The sequence below is a fragment of the Lemur catta genome, chromosome 4 (genome assembly GCF_020740605.2).
Source record: "Lemur catta isolate mLemCat1 chromosome 4, mLemCat1.pri, whole genome shotgun sequence".
Classification (NCBI taxonomy): Eukaryota; Metazoa; Chordata; class Mammalia; order Primates; family Lemuridae; genus Lemur; species Lemur catta.
The window spans coordinates 67,301,103-67,309,500 of NC_059131.1; positions in this window are offsets into that span (position 1 = coordinate 67,301,103).

Consider the following 8,398-nt stretch of genomic DNA (forward strand, 5'->3'; position numbering starts at 1 on the left):
GGAAACAACCCAAATGCCCATCAATTCATGAATGGATTAGTAAAATGTGGTATATGTATACCATGGAGTATTACTCAGCTATAAGAAACAATGGAGGGCTGGGCACGGTGGCTCATGCCTGTAATCCTAGCACTTGGGAGGCCGAGGCGGGCAGATTGCTTGAGCTCAGGAGTTCGAGACCAGCCTGAGCAAGAGCGAGACCCCATCTCTACTAAAAAAAGAAAGAAATAATATGGATAGCTAAAAATATATATAAAAAATGAGCTGGGCATGGTGGTGCATGCCTGTAGTCCCAGCTACACGGGAGGCTGAGGCAGGAGGATTGCTTGAGCCCAGGAGTTTGAGGTTGCTGTGAGCTAGGCTGATGCCACGGCACTCTAGCCCGGGCAACAGAGTGAGACTCTGTCTCAAATAAAATTAAAATTAAAAAAAAAAAAGAAACAATGGTGATATGGCATCTCTTTGGTTCTCCTGGAGAGAGTTGGAACCCATTCTATTAAGTGAAGTATCCCAAGAATGGAAAAATAAACACCACATGTACTCACCAGCAAATTGGTTTCCCTGATCATCACCTTAGTGCACATTTGGGAATAACACCAATTGGGTATCAGACAGAGGTGGGAGCTGGGGGGAGGGGATGGGTGTATACCTACTTGATGAGTGCGATGCGCACTGTCTGGGGAATGGACACACTTGAAATTCTGACTAGGGGGGATGGGGGTGAGGGGAGGGGATGGGTGTATACCTACATGATGAGTGTGATGTGCACTGTCTAGGGAATGGACACGCTTGAAGTTCTGACTCGGGGGATGGGGGGTGGGGGACAGGGATGGGTGTATACCTACATAATGAGTGCAATGTGCACTGTCTAGGGAATGGACATGCTTGAAGCTCAGACTTGGGGGGGGTGGGGGAGCATGGGCAATATATATAACCTGAACTTTTGTACCCCCATAATAAACTGAAATAAAAAAAAAAGAATCTAAGCTAACAGGACTAAAAAGGAGAAAATATCAAAATTTATCTTAATAATTCATGATAGCCCTGGATAATGAGATCTTTCTTTTCTTAGTTTTCTTGTGCTCTAATTTCATTCCATCTTCCTCCTTTTGTTCAATCTTCAAATCAAGTAAATACCTGACCAGCAGCATTCATACCTTTCAAGCTACTTATTAGAGCTGCATCCACTGGATATTAATGTAATGAACTGAATAAAAATAAAGTGAGTGAGGAAAAAATAAAAAAGGCCTCTGCACAGCTAAGGAAATAATCAACAGAGCAAATAGACAACCTACAGAATGGGAGAAAATATTCCCAATCTACATATCTGATAAAGGGCCACCTTTGTCTTGTCAGACTTGTTTGGATATTATAGGGTCTTTGCATTTCCATAGGGATTTCAAACTCAGCTTGTCAATTTCTACAAAAAAAATCCTTCTGGGATTTTGACTAGGATCACATTGAATCTATAGATCAATTTGAGAACAATTGATGTCTTTGAGTCTTCTGGTCCATGAACAAAGCATATGTCTTCATTTGTTTAATTCTTCTTTAATTTCTTTCTGTAATATTTTGTAGGTTTTAGTGTACAGGTCTTTTGTGAAGTTTCTCTATGAGTATTTCATTTTTATTTTAAGTAGTACTTTTTAAAATTTCAATTTCCAATTATTTGTTGCTAGTATAAGAAACAATTGATTTTTGTATATTGGTCTTCTACCCTGAAATCTTACTAATATCATTAATCTTATTAGTTATAATAGCTTTCTTTTTTAAAAAAAACTGGTTCATTTACTGCCACAGTGACAACGTTCAAATAAAAAATTTTTTAAATTTCGGAATATAATAGGGGTACAAAGGTTTTAGTTATATGATTTGTTTTTGTGCAGTTTGAGTCAAAGTTATATGTGGGCTGCAAGAATGGAAAAACAAATACCACATGTATTCATTACTAAACTAGAACTAATTGATCAATACCCATGTGCACATATAGTAGTAAGACTCAATAGAAACCAAGCAGGTCGGAGGGTTGAGGAGGGGTTGGGTAAATTCACATCTAATACCTTTCTTATTAGATTCTATCATATTTTTACATAGACAATTGTGTCATCTGCAAATAAAAACAGTTTTACTTGTTTCTTTTCAATCTTGATGTCTTTTATTTCTTTTTCTTGTCTGATTGCACTGTCTAAAACCACCAGTACAATGTTGAGTTGAAGTGTAAGACCAGACATTCCTGCCTCATTCACGATCTTAGGGGGAAAGTATTTAGGCTTTTACCATTAAGTATGATGGTGGTTATCAGTTTCTTAGATGCACTTTATCAGGTTGAAGAAGTTTCCTTTTAATTTGAGTTTCCTGAGAGTCTTTATCAGGAATGAATGCTGAATTTTGTTAAATGCTTTCTCAACATCTATTGAGATGATCATATAATTTTTTTAGTTTGTTAATATGTTGAATTATATTAATTGATTCCCACTTGATCATATGATGTATTGTCCTTTTAATATATTGTTGAATTCAATTTGCTAACATTTTGTATAGAATTTTTTAATGAAGGATATTGGTCTATAGTGTTCTTTTTTTTTTGAGACAGAGTCTCACTCTGTTGCCTGGGCTAGAGTGTCATGGTGTCAGCCTAGCTCACAGCAACCTCAAACTCCTGGGCTCAAACTCCTTCTGCCTCAGCCTCCTGAGTAACTGAGACTACAGGCATGTGCCAGCATGCCTGGCTAATTTTTTCTATATTTTTAGTGGTCCAGCTAATTTCTTTCTATTTTTTTAGTAGAGACGGGGTCTCATTCTTGCTCAGGCTGGTCTCGAACTCTTGAGCTCAAGGGATCCGCCCGCCTCGCACTCCCAGAGTGTGAGGATTACAGGCATGAGCCACTGCGCCCGGCCATATAGTGTTCTTTTCTTGTAATGTTTTTGTTTAATCCTGGCCTTGGAGAAAGAACTGGGAACTATTCCTTTCTTTTCAATATTTTTGAAAAAAATTTTGTAGCATTGGTATTATTTATTCTATTAAATGTTTGGCAGAATTTACCCATGAAATCACTGAGCCTGGAGTTTTCTTTGTGGGAGGTTTTTGAACTATGTCATCTTCTCTATCAAATATAGGTCTATTCAGACGATTTATTGATTTTTGAATGAGTTTTGGGAATTTTTATCATTCAAGGAAATTATTCATTTCATCTAAATTGTCAAATTTGTTGGCATAAAATTACTCATAATATTCCTTTTTTATCCTTTTAATATCTGTAAGCATCTGAAGTGATTCCCCTTCTCTCATTCCTCTCATTGTCATTTGTTTATTCTTTTTGCCCTAACATGTCTGGCAACAGTTTTATCAATTTTATTGGTTTTCTCAAAAAACAAGCTTTTGGTTTCATTGATTTTCTTTATTGTTTTTCTGTTTTCTATTTTATTAATTTTGCTTTGATCCTATTTTTTTGCTTTCTTCTGCTTACTTTGGGTTTAATTTGCTGTGCTTTTTCTAGTTCATTAAGGTGGAAGCTGAGGTTATTGATTTGAAACCTTTCTTCTATTATGTGTTTGGTCTTATAAATTTTCCACTCAAAACTGCCTTAGCAACATCCCACAAATTCTGATTTGTGGCATTTTTAGTTTTACCAGTTCAAAATAATTTTAATTACTTTTTTGTTTCTTTTATGCGTATGTTGTTTTTTTTACATTTTTTAAAATTTCAGCATATTATGCGGGTACAAGAGTTTACCTTGCCCCCCACCCCCGCCCCAAATCAGAGTTTCAAGCATGTCCATCCCCTAGATGGTGCACTCATTATGTATGTATACACCCATCTCCTCCCCTCTACACATCTGCCCGACACCCCATTAATGTTATTCCTAAATGTGCTCTTAGGTGATGATCAGTGAAACCAATTTGATGGTGAATACATGTGGTGATTATTTTTACATTCTTGGGATACTTCACTTAGTAGAATGGGATCCAGCTCTATCCAGGAAGATACAAGAGGTGCTATATCACCATTATTTCTTATAGCTGAGTAGTACTCCATGGTATACATATACCACATTTTATTAACCCACTCATGTATTGATGGGCACTTGGGTTGTTTCTACATCTTTGGAATTGTGACTTGTGCTGCTATAAATATTCGAGTGCAGATGTCTTTTTTATAGAATGTCTTTTGTTCTTTTGGGTAGATGCCCAATAATGGGATTGATAGATCAAATGGTACATCTACTTGTATCTGCTTAAGGTATCTCCATATTGCTTTCCACAGAGGGTGCACTAGTTTGCAGTCCCACCAGCAGTGTATGAGTGTTCCTGTCTCTCCACATCCACACCAACATTTGTTGCTAAGGGACTTTTTGATAAAGGCCATTCTCACTGGAGTTAAGTGTTATCTCATTGTGGTTTTGATTTGCATTTCCCTGATGATTAGAGATGTTGAGCATTTTTTCATATGTTTGTTGGCCATTCTTCTGTCTTCTTTTGAAAAATTTCTATTCATGTCCTTTGCCCACTTTTTGATAGGGTTGTTTGATTTTTTCTTGCTGATTTTCCTGAGTTCTAAATAGATTCTAGTTATCAGTCCTTTATCAGATGTGTAGGCGAAAATTTTTTCCCATTCTGTAGGTTGTCTGTTTGCTTTTGTGACAGTTTCTCTGGCTGTGCAGAAGCTTTTTAATTTAATCAGGTCCCATTTATTTATTTTTGTTGGTGCTGTGATTAACTTTGGGGTCTTCCTCATAAATTCTTTGCCTAGGCCAATGTCTATAAGAGTTTTTCCCACATTTTCTTCTAGAATTCTAATAGTTTCGCACCTTAAGTTTAAGTCTGTTATCCACTGTGATTTGATTTTTGTGAGAGGTGAAAAGTGTGGGTCCTGTTTCAGTCTTCTACATGTGGCTATCCAGTTTTCCCAGCACCATTTATTGAATAAGGATTCTTTTCCCCAGAGTATGTTTTTGTCTGCTTTGTCAAAGATTAGATGGCTATATGAGGATGGTTTTATATCTGCATTCTCAGTTCTGTTCCACTGGTCTGTGTCCTTGTTCTTGTGTCAATACCAAGCTGATTTAATAACCACAGCCTTGTAGTATAGTTTGAAGTCTGGTAAATTAATACCTCCCATTTTGTTCTTACTGCCTAAAGTTGCTTTTGCTAAATGGGGCCTTCTCTAGTTCCATACAAAGTGTAAAATTATTTTTTCTATATCTGTGAAAAATGATGTTAGTAATTTAATAGGGATTGCGCTGAATCTGTAGATCACTTTGGGTAGTATAGACATTTTAACAATGTTGATTTTTCTGATCCACAAGCATGGTATGGTTTTCTACCTGTTTACATGCTCTGCAATTTCCTTCCTCAGTGTTTCATAGTTCTCCCTGTAGAGGTCTTTTACCTCCTTAGTTAAATGTATTCCTAGGTACTTTATTTTCTTTGTTGCTATCATGAAGGCTATTGAGTCTTTGATTTGGTTCTCAGTTTGACTGTTATTGGCATATATGAATGCCTCTGATTTGTGTGTATTGATTTTGTATCCTGAGACTCTACTGAATTCATTTATCAGTTCCAGGAGTCTCTTGGTTGAATCCTTGGGGTTTTCTAGATATAATATCATATCATCCACAAAGAGTGAGAGTTTGATCTCTTCTGTCCCCATTTGGACACCCTTGATTCTGCTCTCTTTCCTGATTGCTCTCACAAGGACTTCCAACATTATGTTGAATAGCAGTGGAGACAGGGGGCAACCTTGCCTGGTTCCAGTTCTAAGTGGGAAGGCTTTCAATTTTTCCCCATTCAGTATGATGTTGGCTGTGGGTTTATCATATATGGCTTGTATCATTTTTAGGTAGGCCCCGTCTATGCCTATTTTGTTAAGCGTTCTTATCATAAAAGGATGTTGAATTTTGTCAAATGCTTTTTCTGCGTCTATTGAGAGGATCATATGGTCTTTGTTTTTGCTTCTATTTATGTAGTGTATTACATTTATAGATTTGTGTATGTTGAACCGTCCCTGCATCTCTGGGATGAAGTCCACTTGGTCATGATGGATTATTTTCTTGATAAGCACCTGGATTCAATTTGCTAGGATTTTATTGAGAATTTTTGCATCTATATTCATGAGGGATATTGGTCTGTAGTTTTCTATTTTTGTTGCATCCTTTCCTGGTTTTGGTATTAGAGTTATGTTAGCTTCATAAAATGTATTGGGGAGGACTCCGTATTCCTCAATGTTGTGGAATAACTTTTGTAGGACAGGCATCAGTTCTTCTTTGTAGGTGTGGTAAAATTCGGGTGTGAAGCCATCTGGTCCTGGGCTTTTCTTTTTGGGGAGGTTTTTTATTGCTGTTTCGATTTCAGTTCTTGATATTGGTCTGTTCAGGAATTCTATTTCTTCCTGGTTGAGCCTAGGGAGGTTGCGTGTTTCTAAAAATTTGTCCATTTCCTCCGCATTTTCCAATTTGTGTGCATAAAGGTTTTTGTAGAATTCATAGATGATATCTTGTATCTCTGTAGCATCAGTTGTAACTTCTCCTTTCATGTTCCTGATGGAGGTTATTAGAGATTTTTCTTTTCTGGTCTTAGTTAGTCTAGCCAAAGGCATGTCGATTTTGTTTATCTTTTCAAAGAACCAACTTTTTGTTTTATTAATCTCCCATATAGTTTTCCTGTTGTCCACTTCATTTAGTTCTGATTTGATCTTATTAATTTCACGCCTTCTGCTGGGTTTGGAATCGGTCTGTTCTTCTTTCTCTAGCTCTTTGAGTCTATTCATTAGGTTTTTTATTTGTAAATTTTCTGTCTTTTTGATATAGGCATTTATGGAAATAAACTTTCCTCTCAGTACTGCTTTAGCTGTGTCCCACAGATTTTGATAACTTGTGTCTCCTTTCTCATTTAGTTCAAAGAACCTTTTGATTTCCATCTCGATTTCCTCATTTATGAAATGGTCGTTCAGGAGAAGGTTCTTTAGCTTCCACGAATTTGAGTAGAAATGAGAATTTCTGTTAGGGTTGATTTCTACTTTTATTCCACTGTGATCTAAGAAGATGCATGGTATAATTTCTATTTTTTTTAATTTTTTAAGACATGCTTTGTGTCCTAGGATATGGTCAATCTTAGAGAATGTCCCATGAGCTGATGAGAAGAACGTATAGTCAGTGGAATTTGAATAGAATGTCCTATAAATGTCAGTCAGGCCCATTTGTTCTAGTGTTCTCTTTAAGTCCATTATTTCTTTGTTTATTTTCTGTTTGGAAGATCTGCCCTGTGCTGTCAGAGGGGTGTTGAAGTCTCTGGCTATTATGGTGTTGCTGTTTATCATTTGGTTTAGTTCAAGTAGGGTTTGCTTTATGAATTTGGGCGCACCTAAGTTGGGTGCATACATATTAAGTATAGTTATGTCTTCTTGTTGAACTGTACCCTTCACCATTATATAGTGACCATTTTTGTCTCTCATTACTTTTGTTGATCTAAAAACTAAGTTATCTGAAATTAAAACTGCCACATCAGCCTTCTTTTCATTTCCGTTTGCTTGAAATATCGATTTCCACCCCTTTATTTTCAGTCTAAATGCATCTTTGCAGGTTAGATGAGTTTCCTGGAGACAGCAGATACTTGGCTTGTTTTTTTTTGTTTTTTTTTTTATCCATTGGGCCAGCTGATGTCTCTTGAGTGAGGAGTTCAAGCCATTCACATTTATTGAGAGAACTGATAGGTGGGGCAGATTTGTGTTCATCCTGTTGGGTAGAACTTCATTGCTATGTTTTCTTTCTTGCACCATTGTGGTATCTGGCCTTTGATCTTTAGCTTTTGAGTAGTTTTACATTTGTGAGTGTTTCTTGTGCTGGTCCATGTGCAACTCTGTTTTGAGTACTTCTTGGAGGGCTGGTCTTGTCTTGGTGAATTCCCTGTCTTTGTCAGAAAATGTCTTAATTTCTCCTTCATATACAAAACTTAGCTTTGCTGAGTACAAGATTCTAGGCTGGGCATTATTCTGTTTCAGAAGAGTGAGAATGGGGCCCCAGTCTCTTCTTGCTTGTAAGGTTTCAGTTGAGAAATATGGCATTATTCAGATGGGCTTTCCTTTGTATGTTACTTGTTTCCTTTGTCTTACAGCTCCAAGGGCCTCTTTAGTGGATATTTTGGTCAGTCTGATGACTGCGTGACATGATGTCTTCCTATTTACAATGAATCTCCCAAGGGTCCTTTGGGCTTCTTGTACCTGTTTATCTAGATTTTTAGCAAGGCCTGGGAAATTTTCCTCAATTATATCTTAAAATAGCTTACCCAACCCTTGTGTATTGTCTTCTTCACCCTCAGGAATGCCCATAACTCTCACGTTAGGCTTCTTCACATAATCCCACATTTCTTGCAGCCTCTGGTCTTTTCTCTTATTTCTTTGCTC